Below are 22,398 nucleotides of genomic sequence, written 5' to 3'. Positions count from 1 at the left end.
TTGAAAGTATTCAGAGATCATAACTGGGATTTAATCAAAAATCTATTTCTCTAATCATAGTTTTGCTAGGGCTCAACCATCGAATTACACGCTTCGAACATAAATGTTTGTATATTTCAAGGGACAAGAGCCGATTTTCATTGAAACAGGAAATGTGTTTAATTTTTTGTATATATCAAGTATTTTCCTTTTCATTGAGACATTTTTTCAGGCGTAACTATTGAATAACATAAACGCACAACGAATATGTATATTTCAAAGGACAACTGGTTGATTTTCAATGTAAAAGGAGAATAATTAGATTTTTTTTATATATACATATATATCATAGTAACAGTAACAAAAACATGCAATAACTGCATTCCGAAGTCTTTTCCTTTATCGAATAGTCAAATGATCGTCACTTAGATGCAAATAAATGAAACGGATAACGTCTGATGTTTTCTACAGAATACAACAGCAACGATGATCTTTTGTGTACAAATAAAAAAATAAGAAGATGTGGTATGATTGCCGATGATACAACTCTCCACAAGAGACCAAATGACACAGAAATTAACAACTATGGGTCACCGTAAGGCCTTAAACAATGAGTAAAACCCATACCGCATAGTCAGCTATAAAAGGCACCGAAATGACAAATGTAAAACAATTCAAACAAGAAAACTAACGGCCTGATTTATGTACAAAATAATGAACGAAAAAAAAATATGATATACAGCAACAAACGACAACCACTGAATTACATGCTCCTGACTTGGGACAGGCACATATAGGTTGTGGCGAAGTTAAACAAGTTTGAAGGCGCCAACCCTCCCCCTAACCATGAATAGTGATGTAACAGTACAACAGAAGAAAACTTGAAAAGGGCTAAACTCATCAGATGGATACAAAGCAGAAATACATTTAACAAAATACATCTGAACGTGGCAGGGTACTTCCCCACAACAAAAAGACACTAAGTACAGATCTGAGAGTACTCGCAGTTACTGACAGCTAGCCAATAACAACTAATAAAAAAAACATGCATCTAAGACTAAAATATCAACCAATTCACATCCAACGTCTAATGGATTTAGTGTAAAGACGTCATTAACAGTCAGAGAAAAACATGGTATTGTGCAATGCCAATATACAGTTAACGACAGATTGTAGAGCCATGCATGTGCATATGTATATAAAAATGATAATTAGTTTGATATTAATTTACTGATAGCAAAATCAATATTAATACCAATAAAACAATATTCAAAGATCTAATTATAGTGTTGAATTGGTAACCTTTTAGAATAAATTTATTTAAAGGATCGATAAGTTTACTCGGATCGTATCTAAATTTCCGGGCTCGGTAAACAACATCTCCGTAAAAATTAGGATGTGCTATCCCGTTAAATACAAGTTTTCTACAGGTACAAACAAACTTCCAATCCAAATCTTTATATCTGTGGAAGAATTTAGTAAAGGTTTTAAGTAATTTGTGGTAACGGAATCCCTGACTTAATAATTTACCAGTAATACATAGATTACGTTCATTGAAATCCAAAACGTCACAATAGACACGGGCATAGCGAACGAGTTGTGAAATACAAACACCGTAAGATGGTGCCAAAGGAACATCAACGTCATAAAAAGGAAAATTAACAATAGGGAATGAAAACTCGTCCTTTTTGTCGTAAATTTTAGTCTAGAGTTTCCTGTGGAACATCTAAATCTAGGAAAGGACAATTATAACCGTTTATGTTTGCTTTATTTAAAGTAAGTTCCTTTGGGTAAATTTAGGCAGTATATTTAGAAAATTCTTGATAAGTGTTGTTGAATTTATCAATTAAATGAAATTTAGACGGGTCTTTACTGAGTTTGGCCATAAACTGTGATTCATAACAGTACAAGAACAAGTGTGCCATTAAAGAGAAGCAATTGGTGCCCATAGGAATACCTACAACCTGCCGATAAACTTTATTGCCGAAATGTTTATTTAGAGAGCGCGTTACACATGCAAGAGGAAATACTGGTCGACCTGGAGTCGGAACGATGTGTCCGGATAGTGTATCATGTCTGAGCGTGGCCTGTAATTTTGTGAGTATTCGACAAATCGTGACAAAGTACAATGTATTCATTTAGCATTCACATTTCATCGTCATATATATGCTTATAATAGTTGGAGCTGGACGTGAAACACAATTAAATAATCCACAAATGAATATTCAATTCGAATAATATTGAAACATATTTCTTCACTTTGATTTCTTTACAATATACATTGATTTTGTAATTCTTTTTTTACTTTATGGATTGATTCATTTATCTCGTTGTTATCCTACTGATTTTTCATAAGCCACAATTATATCTAATGGAAGGAACAGTCACTATAAAAAGTAAGCAATCAAACGACTTTTAAAAATACCTTGGATGGACATTAAGAAAACTACGTTATCTAAGATTAGAGACTCTTCGAAAGGTTTCTTGAAAAAGCACGATTTATTCCGCAACTTTATGAGTTCGTACCAATTTTGAGATACTGTCTTTTAATAGAGGATGTATACGATCGAAAAAATATCCTAATTTCCCTGTAGGATGAGAAAATATTCATTATGAAAATTATGTTTTAAATAATATTAATTTATATAATCTATTAGTTCCATCGCATCATGGTAAACGCCTGTCCTAATCTTCACCTGTGATCTATCCTTGGTACAACATAAAAAAGAATAAAAGCTTCTACATTCACACATCTTGCAAGGGATAATTATAAGTAACGGTTCATTTTATCAAAGGATAAATCTTACATAATATATTTAAGACGATTCATGTGCAATTACGAATAGGAGTCAATGAAGAAACAAATGTTGGTATAATGTTGAAAAACTAAATTTTTGATGACCCCTATTACGTCATATGACTGGCGATAAGTCATAAACATAGTTCTTTTAAAGTAAAATGAAAATGAAAACAACATGTCATGAGGTATCAATTTGCTGTCAAATTTACAACTTACATTTACCCACAAAAAAGTAGAATAAAATAGTATAGGGTTTGAACCATCGTTAGTGTGTCGTGAGGAGAACTTCCATTTTCTATTTTATTTCCTCGTACATCTATTATCTTTATTTTCAATATACTTTTTTATAAAGTGAAATATATCTATGGTATTTGTTTCCAATTAGGATACGACCATTGAATGTTCTGAAAGGGGGGGTGAGACTAGGAGGATTTTTTGCAGATTTTACTATTCTTTTTCATCATCTTATTTTATTTCCTACGATTCTACGCGCGAAAATTAATTTTCACTTTTATACACAATTGTTTCCTGCATTTGCTATTGCACAATATTCCTTTTTATCCTGTCTATGCGGTTTTTTTTCCAGCTTTTACCAGGCCAAGATATTCACTGCTTTTGGGATGAGCATCAATTTAGTGGTTTCAGATACACATTTTGCATCAATAAAACGGAAATTTCAGTTGCAATATCAACTTATTTAAAGAAAATTCATAAGATATGGCTTCGAGGAAAGTAAATTATAAGTCGAATTACAGATTGTTTTTACAAAATAAATATGAATTTAATACATTTGTACTTCTAGTTGCTAAATATATAATTTCCTTTAACTCGGAAAATCCCGCGATAAAATATTTATATGTATCATTCTTTCCACCTTACCTTATATACTGTAACAGTTCCAAATGCTCAAGCTGCCTGCAAAATTAAATAAAAAAACCAAATACGGCAAATCACTCATATCACCTGTCGTCTTTAATCTATAAGTACTTTGTCTAATATTTTATGTTTAAGTTTTTATTTAGAGGCCGTTAAATATACATCACATTACCAGAGGCGGATTTAGGGGCCCACCTTATGGAGCTACATATAAGATTAATGCATAGACTTTTTATTCGTCCCACTCCAAACGTTGGCTCGTTTGCCCCTTTCTCGTTTTTCAAAATACTGGATCCGCATCTGATTAGAACAAAACATATCCAAGGCCCCTTTCTCGGCTAAATTCTTTTAAATAGTACAAATCATTTAGGTAGTATTCTTCATCTTATACAAGCCACATTTAAAATTTGCTTCTTCTTCCAATGAACAGTCTCATCCAAACAAATCTTATACATAAATATCCACTTATTAGATATAAAAGAGTTCTTTAAATACCGTTATATTGCTTGGGCTTGATGCCAAATTCAAAAGTGTAATTCTTGAATGAATCTAGTAATGATATTTATATGTTGTCTGATATGCACCAATCAATGCAGATTATACATGTAGTCGAGAGTTGAAACTACTCGATATTATAAGTTTTTTCTCAGAAAAATGTCTACTAACTAATTTTTTTTTCTAAATCTGATAATTCAACTTGAAATTTATCTATTTCGTCGCGTTTCTCAAAATAACGCTTACTATGAGGAAGTAGTAATTTGCATTGAAATTGAGGAGAACATGGCATATAAAATTAAGGAGAACATAGCATATAAAATTGAGGAGAACATGGCATATAAAATTGAGGAGAAACTGGCATATAAAATTGAGGAGAATATGGTATATACAATTGACCAATTTAAGAAATTTAATAATACAGTAACCAAATGTATGTTAGATATAAATCTTAAATAGTTCTGTTTAATTCATCTGTTGCTGTCGACGCATGCATGCAGTCTCGTTGTATTTGGAGTTCATGAGATTCCGTCAAGATTATCTATATCTCTTGATAGGTATATTCAAATTGATTTACGAGTTTAAAATATTAATGAACTTCTGCTACCTTTTATTTTGAACCATAAAATCAGAGATTTATTTAGTCCCGTTCCAAACAGTAGTTTTCGCACTAATGAATTTGTTCATTAAGGACCCAATGGAACAAGTTTTATCAGGCAAGGTTAACCTTGGATGGGTTTGGCTATTAATTTGAGGACCGTTTTGGTCATATAGCTGTTCTCATGTTTCGGTATTTATACATCTTTAGATATATATATATTTGGCTTTGAGCGTTCCTGGTGGCGATTAAACCAGAAAACCGCTGCGGACGCATTAAACTTATAAAGTGTTATACAATAAATAAATAATGTTCCCGCATACTAAAATGTCAATCAGTACACCTGCAACGGATTTAGTTTACAGGCCTCATAAGCAGTCTGAGAAAAAACAAGACTTTGTATAATGTCACAAATAAAGTAATGACAAGATAAAGGACCTTTAAGTGTTGGTACCTGGATAGCATTTTATGTTCAGTTATGTTTTAAAATATCAAAATTAATGTCAATACCGATAACGTCAATATTCAAAGATCTTACTACAAAGCTGAATTGATAACCTTCAAGAATGGGTTAATTGAGGGGAACATAGAGTTTTTATGAATCTAATCTTAGTTTACGAGCTATATAAATAAACATTCGCACGTATAGTACAAAATTTTATCATTAATTTAATACATTGTCTTGATTTAAAAAAAAAAAGGAAAATAACTTCAAGAACAGGTACCTTCGGAGTAAAATAGTTGTTTTTAAAAGTTTTAATGAAGGGCGATAAAATAAATTATGATTGCTTTTGAAGCATTTTACTAATCTGTTCTTTTAAAATTTCATTTGCTCCGATATAACTGTATAGTCAAAGGCCAATGTCGTGCCTTGAATAAAATTCAATATAAGAAGTATAAAGAATACACAAAAAAGGTTAACAGGAATTGCGAAAAATATTGGATTGTACAATAGACCTCACCAACATCCGACTCCTCCGTTTTTGGTAAAATATTACATTCATATGCAAGACGATTTATTCGTGAAGAAGTGCGATAAAAAAAAACAGGTACAAGATGTATTGCAGGGTACGATAAATTAATTTTCCAATTGTATGGCTGCATAAAAAATGTGAGAAACATTAAGGGGGCACATTTGTGCATGTCTTAACAAAGCTTTATTCTAATCAATAAATGCCATTGCAGGACCATGTTTATTACCGCTTCCTTTAACAAGATTCATTGATAACATGTTACGCAGGAAAACGATTGATGCCCGTGAGAAACATCTTTCTTGCAAAGAATATTTATATAACACATAATTATTACATAACATACTTGATCAAATTAATCCTTAAAGTATTTCATTACTCAGAATAATTGGTATTTTGTGGACATTAACGGAATGGAATACTTAAATGTTAAAGCAGCAGATTTTTCTTGATAAGGTGATTGTGATTATTTTTGAATGCATTTGTCTATTAATTTTGCCTTCTATCTATACATTAATTGGAGATATCGAAACTGGATAATATCCCATCAGACCTTATAAGTTTATACATTGTTAAACTTGTTGATGTCATTTAGTGGTGTGAAGTCTGAAGAATAATGTACAGTGGTAATACGTTTTATCCATTTGACAAGAAAGTAGACTACGGTTTTTGTTTATTTTCTTTAAATTTTGAATTTTATCGTATCCCCCAAGTTATCTCATATATTGTTCAGTTCTGTGCCGTTCAATGAAGTGCCAATATCCAAATCATATCAAAATAGTACGATCAAATTTCTTTTTTAAAAAAGGAAATGACTTCCATAGATCCAGCTAGCTTTCTTTTCGCTGGAACAAGTCTTACACTTGAGAAAAACCACTCCAAATAAAAAAAAGTTATCTTAAAATCCTTTTCAATGTAATCGGGGTGTTTTTATTAACAACCAAATTGTTATGTTTATTCGAAAAGATGAAGTTATCCTTCAACGTCACCTTACGTTACATAGATTATACATAATATTTCAAAGCTCAAGTGACTGTTTTGCATTAACAAAGAGACAGAAGATACACAAAAAAATATTAACAAAAACTCAAAGGTAAATCCAAAAAAGGGAAGTTCATAAAACTTGACAACTAAAAACTCACAAGTCGATGAGAAACAGACATAGCCATGCAAAAAAACTCAAGAAGACGAAAAGACAAGCAAGTTTATTCGGCTTTGAGCTTTTCCGATGGAAGTAAATACAGAAAAGCGCTTCGAACGCATATAATTTCTAAGTGTTTGAATTTTTTACATCACTGGGTCGATACCGCTGCTTGTGGACTATCAGTCCCCGAGAGTATCATCAGCTCAGTAGTCTGTTCTTTGGTACTGACCTGATTTATAACAAACCTCTCTAAAATTGTCCGTTTATGACTTAAGAAATTATTAAGAAACAAACATTTCAACTCCCTCAGGCAAAGCTGACCTTAGATGGATTTCCTCTTATTTTTATGACCTTTGGTCATAAAGCTCTTCAACTGTTTTGGTTCTTATACATCCTAGATTTTTTAATATTCGGCTTTGAGCGTCTCTCATGAAAAGAAATCCAGAAAAGCGCGTCGGACGCATGAAGTGATGTTTTCATTGTTAACAAAACACCACAGAAGAGTAAAGACTGAGCAACACGAACCCCACCAAAATCTAATTTCCGTGCTCCAAGAGGTAAACAGATCCTTTTCCATCAGGTCACCGGTCATCTTGCTTACAAATAAATCCCATTTCTACATCTAATTTGCTAATTTCAGCTTCCCAATTGTGAACTTTCAATTTCTATGTAGCAACATTCCAGCAGCGCCTACATACGGAGAATATATCTCCCAATTGATACGATATTCCCGGGCTTGTGTTTCGTATCATGATTTCCTTGATAGAGGATTGCTGCTCACATGGAAGCTATTAAACCAAGAGTTCCAAATGGGGAAGTTGAAGTCATCCCTTCGTGAATTTTACGGACGCCATCACGAGTTGGTTGACCGTTATGGAATAACCGTTTCACAGATGATATCGGATATGTTCCTTATGTCGTAACTACAATACCCTCCCTTTTCACGAATGTGACTTACCGAATTAGACTATTTACCGGATTTGTAATAACATAAGCAACACAACGGGTGCCACATGTGGAGCAGGATCTGCTTACCCATCCGGAGCACCTGAGATCACCCCCAGTTTTTGGTGGGGTTCGTGTTGCTTAGTCTTTGGTTTTCTATGTTGTGTCATCTGTACTATTATTTGTCTGTTTGTCTTTTTATTTTTGGCCATGGCGTTGTCAGTTTGTTTTCGATCTATGAGTTTGACTGTCCCTCTGGTATCTTTCGTCCCTCTTTCATTAAAAATGTACACCAATCACTTGCAGCCATTTGTCCAAACTTTTTGTCAGCTAATTCCAGAAAGGCGAGTGGTTCGCATGGAAATGGATATGGCATCATAGTTGTTTTTTTATATTGATAAAAAACAAAGAGGAGATATGAGTGGTCAAGGAAGTTAGCATCATCAAAAATCTTAAAACAAAAAAGAAATGTCCCTACAGATGTGTAAATGATTAATTAATCGAGACGGGCTAACACCAAACAGTAAATTCGAGTAACAAATCTTCATTCCTATTTAAGACAATCACAAATTATAATCCTATTGCTGTATTCAGTGTAACATGAATGCATTTTTCTAAAGATGAGGTCGTTTCAACAATTATTTTCAATCTTTAAATTGATGTACGATAAGCTGATTCACATCAAGTTACATTTCTGGAATAACTTTTCGACTCTATTAAGAATAAGATATAAACAAAACAATTTGTTCTGTATTCTGTTTCATCAATATGGTCAAATATTTGTAACTTTAGGAAAAAATAATTTCAGACCATCAATTTCAGTCCAAATGAAAAATATTATTGCACTATAGTATATAAAAAAGCACAATTGTGTATATGAATAACTTATACAATTTCACATTGAACAACAACTATGTTGAAAATAAGCTATAAAATAAGTCTTATGCAATTCATGGAGGGCTAAGGTATCCAATTAATGGAGAATCCAACTTCTAAAAAATAAAATAATCTTGTTTCATCTAGCATAATATTGCAATTGAGTTTAATAAAATACAACCACAACCAATGACAACTCCGATAAATAATTCATATTTGAAAGACTAAAATGTTAAATTAACATTGATAGAACACGAGGAAAGGCTGATCGATTGTTAACTGCAAGCTTAATCAACAGTATCATTAATGAATAATGATGGAACATTTTGCAAAAAGGGCTTTAATTAATGTTTTGTCTGCATCTGATAATTCATTATCATGTTAAAGTACAGATTTATTTTATATTTAAAATCAACATTATAATCTAAAATTCTCAAACGTATTTTCGAATTTCGTGATGTATTGAAATCACTTTGGTTTAATTCTATTCAAAGTATTGGAACTGTAAGGATTTGAACTCATTTATGTCTACACTTTAAAGCAGAAAAATACGTCGACCGCAAAAATCATGCATTTATATTTTTAATCCAGATTGCAAATAGATCATATTTTTACTTGTAAAAATGAACATTAGAACTATTAATAAATCAAAGGGTTGAAGTTATGTAGAACCAAGGACCTATTTTTGGTAAGAGCTATTGATTGCTATAATAGATTAATGGAATGATCATGGCGTCGTTTAACGTCTAAGTATGATTGAATTGCACAACTTTTCAGTTAAGACATGTTGCATCCTCCAATCTGCTTGCTAATCTTGAACGTATGCTTTTCGCACATCCTTTTATTATCAACATTACAGAGGTACTTCCATACATAATATTAAAAAATGAAAACAACACGTTTTAAATTCCATGCCTCCGAAGCGCTTTTCTGGATTTACCTTCAACAGGAACGCTCAAAGCCGAAAATTTGGTAGCCAAGGATGTAGAAGAACCGAAACAGTAAAGCATGAATTAAAATCATATTTTTGACACGTCTCTTACAAAATATTCTTGATTTCCACATGACTTTGGATGTATTATGGTCTAACGTTTGTATACTGTAAACATAATGTTTAGGGGGAAAACAAAGTACATGTATAAGACTGAACATGGTTAATTAATCTCAACGAATGTGTCCTATATGCACATAGGTGCATTTTCAAAGGTAACAATCGTTCGGGTAAAGCCTAATGTTTATCAATGACAGCATTGGTAGGCTTCACATTTGAAAGAAAAACCAATATTTTGTAGGACATCACTTGATCATTGATGAATAATCTTACATATAGAGGTAATCCCGTAACAGTGTGAACAACCGTTATACTTATGTTGTTAATAATACTGAATTATTTACCTTTAACTTGTTTGTCATCGGCTATCGATAACAATGATTTTACGCTCACTCAGTCTGTCAGAGGCCTTTCAGTGGGGATTTTAGACAAGATAAAAATTAAAAGATACTAAGTGAAAAAAATAGAAAACCGCAATAGGTTATTAATCACTTTGACGTCCGAAAAAGATTATTCATCTTAACCCAGTCAATTGAAGACCTGGGCGCGCCAAGAAATGGTCTCGTCCACACTGTTATATAAATGATAACATATTCTTACAGTCCTTTGGAAAAGATTTACTACAACTTTAATCTTGAAAGACCTATAAGTGATGCTCGAATAAAAAAAGTTTAGAAGGCCAAATACAGTACGTAGTTAAAGAGTATTGAGGACCCAAAATTCCTAAAGGTTTTGCCAAATAGAGTTAAGGTAATCTATTCCCGGAGAAGAAAATCCTAAGTATTTCGAAAAATTCAAAGTTTTGCAAACAATTAATTTTAATTATGATCATATCAATGATAATTCATGTCAACACAGAATTGATGAATACTGGGCTGGTAATACCCTGGCCATCTCGAAGAAACATCCAATGGCAGTGCCATCGACCCAGTGATTGTAAATAAACTCATCATAGATACCAGGAGGAAGATCATCCATATGCAGTTTAAATTGATTGAGATCAATTGCTTATATAAACATGTCTTTCCTATGTTATAGCATAAGTATTTGGGTTGTAAATTTTCGTAGACAACCATCTGCGGTACATCGTTTCTGTTGCAAATATATTTGTTTTATAATCACGGTTACCTGTAACGCCAATGTAGGTCCCACAAAAGTCAAATATAAACCCTTCTATGTCGTGAGTTGTAATAAGCTATCGCAAGGGTTGCTTGTGTATAAAAAATTGTCACTTAAACTTTCTTCGATCCGGTTGTTAAAGCCATGCTAAAGAGAAGCGTCCGTTCGGATGTGCGGGATGTGTAAATTCGCATTAATGTTAGATCGAATAGGGAACACCGCTTGTAGATAGATTGCCACGCTATCTGAATGCTAAAACCCCAGGGTTTCATAGGTGGCCTGTTGCAAGGCAAACTATTTGCACCCTATCCAACATATCCTCCGTTAAGCAAACACAAATTGATTAACTAATATTTCATAAGCTATACAGCTAGTATTTTTATCCGGGTTACAACGATCAAAACACTTCACGTGAATGATCAGGTTATAGAGACTTAACGTTTTGAAAATGAACTTAATAGACACATCTAATTATATGATGAGTATCTTTAAATATTTCAGCTAAGTAGGATTTCCAAGAATCATATTCAATAAATCTGAGAATGCTATTATGGCATTAAAAACGGCATTATGTCATGCATACGTAAGGATGTATAATAATGTAAAAATAACCTCCAAAGACTCGGAGACAATAAAATTGCTTTGTTGAAAATACTTTTTGTTCATTCAAATAAGATTACCAGTATCTACTACTGCTGGTAGTAGAACGAACGTATAAAAAAAAATCCAATAAAACGTGCATACCATTTTCAGATCTGAATCTCGTAACGTTTCAAGCATTTGTCGATTCTTTCAACCATGTCAAGACATGAATCGATGCTTTCAACCATAAAACACCCACTTGAAACACTTTAAAATACTATGCAATGGTCTAGGTCTAAGTTAAAGCTTGAAGCAGTTTACATGTTTCTTGTCAATAATGATACCATAACCAGGATACAATTCAAACACAAGAGAAAGCAAGTCGTGATAACTTTCATCAGCACATTTCCATTAATTCATGATTAGTAATTATAGAATTGTCAATTGAAAAGCTTATTACGAATTGATACATTTAACAAAAACAAAACTATAAACACAATTATCCACCTACATATGGAAAGGTTATAGAGATTACCTATAATCCCTATGGAATTTTTCTGTCTATTGACAGTATTGAGCACACCATTATATCAGAGATTTGTATCAAAATCCGCTAAACGACTATGCATAAAAATAACACCAAATGGCAATTGTTTCTTAGTTATTACGATAAACAAGTTATGAAACATGTTTCAGTATTTTTGTTCATGATATAAATAATTTAAAGGAGATTTGATAAAATGGCAGTCTGAGATGAAAATTCAAATCAAAAAAGCAATACGTAAATTTTAATTTGCGATTCTTGTAAATCAATTAAAGAATCAGGTCATACCAACTTTTAGAAAAACGAAAGCAATAAAAATTGCAAGTGTTAACATCAAAACAAAGTTCATCTAAGATCGTGTCATATTATCGAAACACTCACTGAGGGCTTTCGACAACATCTCCTCATTATATAAACAGCGCTTTTTCTTCTGAATATTCAATGGGAATCGTAAATGAATTTTTGATTAAGGTCACGAAAAATTCACACTAATTCCATCAACTAATACACCGAACACGATATCATTAAAATACCTTTTGGGTCGATCATATATTTGTCGAGTATTTTGCATTGATTTCTCAATTAACGAGCGGTATTCGTATGGGTTCTCATTGTGTACCCCGGCTGGCCAACTGGCTTTTGTAATCATATGAGACAGAATACACACAAAACATTCTCGAGGACAAAAAGAAAAATCATCTCGCCAATTGTTCAGCTTCGCGTTAAGATATATATTGATAATGTCTCGTCACTCAATAACCAACATTTTAGTGAGTAGTTGAATCTCATGAACATGTATCCTAGTGAACTTTACATTGAGGATAATACCGACACTAGATAGTCAGCTTCATGTCTGGATCTTTTTGTTAACTTTGGCATAGATTGATTACTTGAAACTAGGATCTATGACAAACGTGACAGTTTCAGTTTTTCCATTATCAACTTCCCATTAATCAATACAAACATGCAATCTGCACCATCGTAGAACGTTTACACATTTCAATTGATACGTTACGCCCATACATGTTCACTTTAAACAGAAGAATGCTCAAAACACAAAAATGCTGCAACTGAAATTGATGTTGCACCGGTTAATTAGTCACCAGCACGAATAAGTTGACCAATACGATGTCTTTGTCTCAAATCACAAGAGAAATGTTTAACGGTGTTAGATTTTAAGATATCGGTACCGCTTTGTTTTGAATTCATGCGAGTCCATCAGGTTTTTTTAACTCTTGTTTGTATATTTCAAAATGAATTTGAGTTTGGAAAATCGGTAAACTACTACTGCCTTTTACTTATTTCAAATAGTGAGTTCATATCATGTTATATAACATATAAGACATCCCTATTACAATACATACAGAATGTTTTCATAAATTTCATATCTTGAGTGCGCCAACAAGTAAAAACAAAATAACCAAAAGGATAAAACACAAAATTTAATATTTAATAGCATGCTTTGAGAGGCTAATGTAAAATACCATTGTGAAATGATCCTATGCTGCTTAAGTAGATTCAATATCTGTTATCCTATGATAATTTAACAAATGCTTTAAAGAATAAGAATAAGATGTTATACAAATTCACTCTCACAGTATAATTACCTTCCAATGATAATTATATTTCACTCACTAAATGCTTATCCCTTATACTGATACAATTGTATTAAATTTTAGTGTATAACAAGATTATTTTAGTAAAAACATGGTATTCACCTTGAGGAAAATTTTGCGTGACATCAATACAATATCGTGCAACATTTAATCCAGTAGGGTCAAGACTGAAATACACTGAATTTACCTCATGGCTAAGGATAAAGTAGGAACAAAAGTATTATTACATCATAGCCCGACACAGGATAATGAAACGATCGATCGAATACAAAAACAACAAACAAAAATGAACGTAGAATAAACATAGTATATCGAAACAATCAGATACTGATTTTGAAAAAAAACAAGGGCAGACCATTCTTATTATAGGATATCAAAAAATCAAAACGAAATACAACAAATGTATATCTAATATGGTGGATTATAAACATTCGTCATAGACAAACAGTCACGCAGTAAAATCATGATTGCGACTATTATCAATTGAAAGATTGCCATATGGTGTGAGCATTTGTCTATCATTGAAATTTGTGTTTATTTTTTTTTTTTTTTTTGTGAACTGACATCATAATTCCCATTGTTCCATCTATTGCAATCGTTTTGCGGCCGTTAAACCTTGACCCTTCGGTACAATGTGTTTTTATTCCTATTATTATTTTGACTATTACCACTTTCTAATATTTGATTGACAACGACAAGATCATACTCTTTATAGTCTTTATGTACTTTATCACGTGGCGAATCAAATTTGTATAACAAGTTAACACATTAACTTCATAAACGTCAATATCAAAGGAAAGGTCAGCATAAATTCAACTGCAAAATTAAAATTAAGCATTTTTTTTAATTGCAAATTGGATTGTATTACAGTTTATACAAGCGCACAAAGATTGGTGATCAAGTATGACAAGACCTAAATATAGTAAATGTAGTATTGTCTAGCTCAGCAGTCCATGTTTTAAACAGACAATGATGAGAGTGGATATATGATATACATGAACTCAAATTAGAATGAGACCAGGTGTGTCTATGGGATAAGCATCTCATGCTATGCATGCGTCATCCGTCACACGATTCCAAAGTCACAAAGTGAGAGTGTCATGACAAGGAACATGACTTAACGGGTACCTATGTAAGATTGACACAGTGGACATGGTGGACCTATAGTCAAAAAAGAGTTGAGAAATTTAGAAACGGTAAAGATGAAAAAAAAATTCATGGTTGGAACCGTAGAACTTACAATGTATGATGTGATAGTTTCAGCTGTTTTGCTGATGGCTTTGCTGGATTATGGTTTTAATTCAGAGTATATCTGTTAGTGAAATTACCATAATGAGAACACGCTCCGGGATATCTGATCAATATTGGTGAAATATAAATGCTATAGGCTCGGGAAGTTGCTATGTCACTACTCAATAATAGACAGTTGCCAATCGGAAAAAATGAAGCCACACGAGAAGTTGCTATGTCACTACTCAATAATAGACAGTTGCCAATTCGAAAAATGAAGCCACATAGTTTGTCATAGATCCTAGTTTTCAGTTGTCTATTAGCATTAATTAAAAAAATATATAAGTCTTGAAGCAGACTTTCATATTTATATAATATCTTTAATATCAATGAATTGAAATATAAGTTCTCACTGAAAATGGATTATTGGGTGAACAGATATCATCAATATATCAGAAGTAACATTTAAACGATTTTGCCAATTTGTTTTTCTTCCCGTATTTTATAAAGTTTTTTCAGGAACATATATATACTGTTCCCAGGTTTTTTTTAAATACAAATCGTATGAGTTCAAATACAAGGTGGTGAACAAGGGCGTATCAAGCGCGGCCCTTTGAATAACATAATTGAGTTATTCCTACTTTTATCGTTCTGTTTTCTCATCCCTGTAACATAAGATTGAGAATAAACAAACCCGTTTTGAAAATGATGTCCTTAAATTTGTTCCAAGTAAACATAAAAAGCAATTATAAAAATCATTTAATTTTGAAACCGATATTCTATATTGTCTGCTTTATGGAATACCAATACACGTATTGTTAACATTCCGAAATTCAAAGCAAACAATTCTATGAGAATAGGCGCGTCAGAATTATCTTTTTTTGATACGCAATTAATAAGTCATCTTCAAACAAATTTATCTATCAAATTTCACACATTGATCCGTAAATTACTAATTAGTAACGTTATCAGTTGAACAACCCAACGAAGGCCAGTCATTTTTTACGTATAAGGATGATCAACAAACTATTTGTTGTCTTTACAATATATTTTATTAGTACATTTCCTTCTTAATATCATAAAGCAATAACATTCAAAATACAAATCAGGCACATAGAAATCGATTCCTACAATCTCAAAGAAGGCACTAATCGGAGATGAACACATAAACTATGACGACACGTCTTGTCAACTAAAGGTTACTACAATGTAAATTGATTTTCAAATTTCAGATTAATAAAAATGAAAATAATACTTTACCGATTTATTGCATCCGAGCAGGAACATATATATTGATATACTGTTCCCAGATCCGAGGTGCTTTTCTGAATTTATCTTCATCAGGAACGTTCATACCCCAAAATATACAAGCCTGAGATGTATAACTATCTAAACACGCGAAGATTTATATGATCAAAAGGGCTTAAAAGAATAATCAAATCCATCTAAGGACAACTTTGAATGAGGGAAGCATAAAGTCAGTTGGTAACCAACTTTTATGTTAAAACGCGTGATAGTTTTACTTGTGTGACAGAATGTTAACGCCACATTAGATTCAACTATGGCTGGAGTGCACTTTTTTTTTAAATAAGGACTGTTCATTCAGAGGACATTTTTTGCCAGGGACACTGATAAATGCATGAAATCATACCTGAGAAAAAGAAAAAAACCTGATTGTGAATTCGATTGTGTTATTTGTATTTGTAACCACTATTTTTTTTTTAAATTAACACGAGATAATGAAAGAGTTTCAATACAGAATTTTTAGTAATGTCGTGAATAAAATGGGACAACAACCTGAAAACACAAAACACAACATCTAGAGGTCAGCTCACGATCCTCACCAATAGACAAGTGTTTGATAAAAAGAGTCACGAGTCTAGGAAAGTTGTGGACGAATTTAACAGTACCTATCAAAGATCTGCTTTCAACACCAAATGTCCTATATGACAAAAAAGTTAAGAATTAATAACAACGGCACCAACGAGTTTCCTGACTTAGGATGTACACACAAACATGGGACGGGGTAGAATTTTTTTTTTTTATATCTTGACCCTCGCCCTAGTAGTCTCGATCAATGGAATAATAAAAGGTACAAACAAGAACGTATGAAAATCAGTAAAAAAATACTTCTATATGACTGACAAATAAAGGCAATAATAAATACCACTTGATTAAAAAATGTTCGCAGTTTTATAAAAGCAATCTCAAAATTTATCATCAGATATAGGTATTACTAATCATAAAAAATATGCAACTATTTAATAAGAAATAAGTATATGTGATATGATTGCAAATCATTAAACTATACAGCAAATGACTAGGGAACAGGGAGAATAGTGCGGCGGGGTTTAACATGGTTGTGAACGATTAACCCTACCATAATCTGGGAAAGTTAATTAGTTATTTAACAGCACAACAATAGAAAAAAACTTTGAAAATAAGTTGGAAAGAGATTGATTCAGCATGTCGGTACTGAGCAAAAACCAACAACTAACAAAATGAAGGTTAGTGTTAAGACATCATAAACAGTCTGAGAAAAACATAATATTGTGCTATGACAAAATTTAAGTATGGACACGATGCAAAACCATTATTTGTCAATAAATATACTGTATTCTGTATTTAACTTTTCACAGTAATATCAGTGTTAGTACCTATAAAGACAATATTCAAAGATCTTGTTGATCAGTATAAACAAATATGGTATGCAGAAATTATGAACTCCCCGAAATGTCTAAACAACAGGATTTTTAAAGAAGATTTGGATTTTGAAGATTACTTTGATATTCTGGAAGATTACGACATTATAACATTTTAACATTATGTAAATTCCGCACTGTAAACCACTCATAACCTATAGAAAGTGGACGTTGGTATAATTATGACAGATCAGAAAAATAATGTAATATCTGTAATATGCAAGAAATAGGCGACGAATATCAATAAGTCTGCATGGATTGTATCTCTATTTAAATGTTCTATAGGCAACATCACCGTACAAATGAAGATGTGATAAGAATTGAGTAAAGGTTTTTTAAGGTAATCTGTAGTGACGAAATCGTTAAACGTGACATAATTTTCCAGTTATAAATGTACATAGATTACGTAGATGACGTTAATTAAAACCCAAGACAGTTAGGAAATATACACACCGTAAAAAGGGGACAAAGGGACATAAAAAGAAAATTAACAATCGAGAACACAAAATCGTCTCTTTTGTCTTAAATTTTAGTAGGAGTTTCCCTTATGAAACAAGAATATCCAAATCAAGAAAAGGAGATTTACTGCTGTTCATATAGATTAATTTACTGGGGTTAGTTTTCACAGTATAATTAGTGAATTTTTTATTGTTTAAAGAAAAATATCATAAAGGTAACGGTATTTTTTCTATTCTTATATTAGGTGAAAGTTAGACACATCTTTATTGAGCTTGGTCATAAACTCCAATTCAAAACAATACAGAAACAATTGGTGACCATGGGAACAACTACAACTTTATTGCCGATAAGTCCATAGATGATGTCAAGTTAAGAATTATATCAACACAGTTCCATTGAGTTGATTTCGCAGTCAAAGGCTAAAAGCAGGTTTCTTCATCGTTAAATGAATCCCATTTTATAAATTTTATAGCCTTTTTAATAATACCTACAGATATTTTGATATAGTTTTCTATGTCTGACATTTTGCTGGAGTCAACTTTCAATCAACCTGACTTTACCTGAATGTCAACAACACGCTTGTGGATTGATATTATCTCATATGATATTTTAGTACAATTTCATTCCATGTTTTTCTCTTTTTAATTAGTGTAGCAGTGCATTTCATTAAAGATAAAAATAAAAATAAAATCTAAATGGATTTAACTTTATTGAAATAGATTAAACCTTTACAACATTTGTATTTCTTGCATTATTATAATACCTCCCTCCTTATACACCAAGTTTTAACGACATGCTTGAATTTTGCAGCAAATCTATGCAGTTCAAGATGGTGAGGCGTGAAACGATGATTAGTGATATTCTGTACATGTATAGAATGAAGAACGGAAACGGGGAATGTGTCAAAGAAACAACAACCCGACCAAAGAGCAGAAAACAGCCAAAGGCCATCAATAATGGGTCTACAACGCAGCGAGAAAATCCCGCATCCGGAGGCGGGCTGCAGCTGGCCCCTAAACAATAATGTATACTATTTCAGCGAAATGGACGCCACACTAAACCCCGAAACATACCATTTTAGTCTTACGATACATGATTTTTTTTATTAGTTTTTTCGGCTTTGAACTAGCTGTCGGTAACTGCGAATACTCTCAGATCTGTACTTTGTGTCTTTTTTTATTGTTAGTGATGTAGAAATACCCTGCCACGTCCTGTTTATGTTATGTTAGATGTTTTTCTGCTTTGTATCGATCTGATGAGTTAAGCCCTTTTCAACTTATTTTTATAGTTTGTTCTTATGTTGTGCTGCAACACCACTGTTCCAGGTTAGGGGAGGGTTGAGCGAACACAAACATATTTAACCCCGCCACATTCTTTATATATATGTGTCTGTGCCATGTCAGGAACCTGTAGTTTAGTGGTTGTCGTTAGTTCATGTCTGTCAAATTTGTTTTTCGTAAATTGTTTTGTTATAAATTAGTCCGTTAGTTTTCTCAATTGAATTGTTTCATATTTCTCACGTAGGGGCCTTTTATAGCCGACTATATGGTGTGGGTTTTTCTCATTATTGAAGGCCGTACGGTTGCCTATAATTGCATTCATCTACTTTATTTGAACTTTGGTGGATAGTTGTCTCATTGGCAATCATACCACATCATCTTATTTTTAAATGAACCAAAATTTACACAAGACTAACAAAGACTCTAGTACTAGAGGTTCCTGACTTTGGACAGGCGGACATACATATTTATTAAAAAAAGTCCTATCGAAAGTTAACGCTACAGAAAAACAACAGTATATTTATGAAATATCATTATATAATCAAAACAATCATTTTGTGTAATAAATGAATGGTCTATATGTGCATTTAGGAGGCCACTAGTGAAGAACAAATGTATGGCCGACAACATATTTACATTATATATGTATATTAATAAACAGTTGAGCTATATTATATGAATAAATACGTTTCCATATTATTTCCGAAATGTAAATATTTGTTCAAAGGTCAATACAATATATAACAAGAGGCTGTCAGAGTGACAGCAAACCGGATTTTCCTGCAGAGGTAGAACCCTGAACAGTTGAGAAAGTATGGACACTACATTTAACCTTAAAACAGCTCTGAGTTTGGATTGTGATTGAATTTTTGACACAGCATAGGTTTGTGACACAAAATGAATGTGGTTTAAGAACTGAAATACTTGAAATTGGAATTTAAATACCTATAGCTATTATGGTCCAATATCAACAAGTCAAAATCGTGATTATTGAACTTGACCTCCATTTTGTTGTCAGTAACAACATATTAAAATTTAAAAAGGTTTGGTTGAACAGTTCATGAGTAAATGCACGGACACGACATTTTTTAAACTTTCAAGAACCGTAACTCCTGAACGGTAAAAGTCAAAATCGTCGTTATTGAACTTGACCTCCATTTTGTTGTCAGTAACAACATATTAAAATTTAAAAAGGTTTGGTCGAACAGTTCATGAGTAAATGCACGGACACGACATTTTTTAAACTTTCAAGAACCTTAACTCCTGAACGGTAAAAGTCAAAATCGTCATTATTGAACTTGACCTCCATTTTGTTGTCAGTAACAACATATTAAAATTTAAAAAGGTTTGGTTGAACGGTTCATGAGTAAATGCACGGACACGACATTTTTTAAACTTTCAAGAACCGTAACTCCTGAACGGTAAAAGTCAAAATCGTCATTATTAAACTTGACCTCCATTTTGTTGTCAGTAACAACATATTAAAATTTTAAAATGTTTGGTTGAATGGTTCATGAGTAAATGCACGGACAACATTTGGTTGCCGCCCGCCCGCCCGCCCGCCCGCCCGACCGACCGCCCGCCCGCCGTACATCCCCAAATCAATAACCGACATTTTTGACACAAAAATCCGGTTAAAAACGTAACAGAGAAACACAAGAACAAACAAAAACAATATCGTATCGAAGAATGCTCGCAGTTATTGAAAGCAAGCTCAAAGTACCTAACCTGTTATTTTTTCCGTTATACCCGGACAATATTGAAAATGCAAAAAGATACGAATAAAACATAAAATAGTGCAGATTTTGTTGCTAAGATATAAGTGTTTATGGGTGATCTACGGACCGAGTGTGCTTTTCGTTTCGGATGACATATTTTTGAACATGTTGTGTTTAATAATGTGGCAGCACTTTTTCTTCAGAAAAGTTCCATGCGTGAAAATTTAACCAAGGAAAAGAACTTTTCGCGTTTACTGCCAAGTAAATTATTAATATCCATAATACTATAGTTTTATGTTTTTTTCTAAATGCCACCTCATATCGTTCTCATTTAAACCTTACAAATCTACTCCTTTTAATAACAATGATCAATATTTGCATCATATTTCGAATGATGAACATAAATTTGTTTTTGTTTTGTGACAATTCATAATTATTCATTCATTGACAGTCTTTATCAACTAAACTAAAATATACAATGGCGCACAATTTAAGAAATTGTTTCTCCCACTAAAGCAACGTCGAAGCAATAAACAGTAGTAACAAATAAGATATAAAGTTACATTTATCACATGTCATATCGGATATATTTAGGTGAAAAGCATAGGCTATTATTTCTGTCGTCAGTTGTATTACGTCTGACTACACGTAAAACGTGTTAAACATATTTAAACGCTAAAAGCTGAATTTTTTTTCTGTAAACACGTGTATTATTTTCCATGTATGATCATGTATTTGAAACAGCTGAAATCTCATCAGTAAAGTAATTAGGTATAACTCAGTCAAAATTCGGAACGGACGGAAATGAAATGCAGATTCATAATTCATAATGCATAGTTAATCGAATTAATTATAACAGACACAAACGTAACAATTGTTAAATTGATCATTTATTTTCGAAATTGTCACTGTTTACTCGTTTTGTATGTCATTTCAGTTGTGTCAAAGTCAATGAATGGTCCAGGTATATTTGCGTCCATTCGTTTTTCGTTTTGAGAAAAATGTTTCTATTTTTAAAGATTATCAATCGAATTTCATTCTTGATGGACAAGATCGTCCTCTTTCGGAAGTAAATTACAATGAACGCAAAAAACTACTTTAACAGTACTGGTAATAGTTAAAAAGCATTACTCTTTTTAAGTAAAATATGTTATATTACCCCTGATCCTATTTCAGAAAATATTAAGCTAAAAAAAATCATTTTCGGTTCTTATCCATTTTCTACAAAATAACGGAAGGGAGGAGAATTTATTTTTATTTAAATCTATTTCTTTATTTCATCGGGAAATATTTTCAATTTAGAGATAAACTTTATATGGTTTAAAACCATTCTTTTAAATTAATAAAAAATACATAAAGTCAAAGACCCATTCAAATTCACTGAAATATAGTGCATGATGATATTCTCACTGC

At 32.4% G+C, this 22,398-nt stretch overlaps 1 protein-coding gene across 5 annotated transcripts in view; it reads right to left on the bottom strand.

Moving 5' to 3' along the window:
* Positions 1–22,398, bottom strand: part of LOC127728564 (prostaglandin E2 receptor EP4 subtype-like) — a 43,820-nt gene that overhangs the window by 9,081 nt on the left and 12,341 nt on the right. The window contains exon 4 of one of the 5 annotated variants that reach the window (XM_052236024.1): positions 3,659–3,694. The exons of the other annotated variants lie outside the window; for them this stretch is intronic. The gene's annotated coding sequence lies outside the window, so the exon portion shown is untranslated. The remainder of the gene's footprint in view (positions 1–3,658; positions 3,695–22,398) is intronic. 5 annotated transcript variants of the gene reach the window in all.

Source organism: Mytilus californianus, unplaced genomic scaffold (assembly GCF_021869535.1).
Source record: "Mytilus californianus isolate M0D057914Y unplaced genomic scaffold, xbMytCali1.0.p SCAF_1, whole genome shotgun sequence".
NCBI lineage: Eukaryota > Metazoa > Mollusca > Bivalvia > Mytilida > Mytilidae > Mytilus > Mytilus californianus.
Note: the sequence above shows the minus strand (reverse complement) of the source record. Positions and strands in the feature narration are given on the sequence as shown.